Here is an 832-nt window from a genome sequence, read left to right as displayed (position 1 = left end):
GGTTTGTCGTCGCGGATTTGCTGGTTTGTCGTCGCGGATTTGCAGGTTTGTCGTCGCGGATTTGCTGGTTTGTCGTCGCGGATTTGCTGGTTTGTCGTCGCGGATTTGCAGGTTTGTCGTCGCGGATTTGCTGGTTTGTCGTCGCGGATTTGCTGGTTTGTCGTCGCGGATTTGCAGGTTTGTCGTCGCGGATTTGCTGGTTTGTCGTCGCGGATTGGCTGGTTTGTCGTCGCGGATTTGCAGGTTTGTCGTCGCGGATTTGCTGGTTTGTCGTCGCGGATTTGCTGGTTTGTCGTCGTGGATTTGCAGGTTTGTCGTCGCGGATTTGCTGGTTTGTCGTCGCGGATTTGCTGGTTTGTCGTCGTGGATTTGCAGGTTTGTCGTCGTGGATTTGCTGGTTTGTCGTCGCGGATTTGCTGGTTTGTCGTCGTGGATTTACTGTTTTTCTCAGCTTGCAGCTGACAGACGGAGATGGTTTTTGTCGCCCAGCTTTATTTTCGGGAAGGATGAAGCCGCTGCGCTGGGTGCCGTGGTTCATCATATTTCTGTCCCTGCTGTTGTTGCTGTTGTCGTTGCTGTTGTTGCTGTTGTTGTTGTTGCTGTTGTTGTTGTTGCTGTTGTCGTTGTTGTTGCTGATGTTGTTGTTGTTGTTGTCGTTGCTGTTGTTGTCGTTGTAGCCATTGTTGATTTGAATCGCTGACCTTTAGGAAAGCTTCTCTGCCTCACCATCACCTCGGCCCTCTCCGCGTCCTCTCTTCTTTTCACCATCACCTCTCTGCCTCACTACCTCTCTGCCTCACTACCTCTCTGCCTCACTACCTCTCTGCCTCAC

At 51.8% G+C, this 832-nt stretch overlaps 1 protein-coding gene across 1 annotated transcript in view; it reads left to right on the top strand.

The window, feature by feature from the left end:
* Positions 1-832, top strand: part of LOC108672740 (calcium/calmodulin-dependent protein kinase type II) — a gene marked incomplete in the record, with an annotated part of 29,004 nt that overhangs the window by 12,633 nt on the left and 15,539 nt on the right.

The sequence above is a fragment of the Hyalella azteca genome, unplaced genomic scaffold (genome assembly GCF_000764305.2).
Source record: "Hyalella azteca isolate HAZT.00-mixed unplaced genomic scaffold, Hazt_2.0.2 contig9347, whole genome shotgun sequence".
NCBI lineage: Eukaryota > Metazoa > Arthropoda > Malacostraca > Amphipoda > Hyalellidae > Hyalella > Hyalella azteca.
This window is presented reverse-complemented; position numbering and strand designations above follow the sequence as displayed.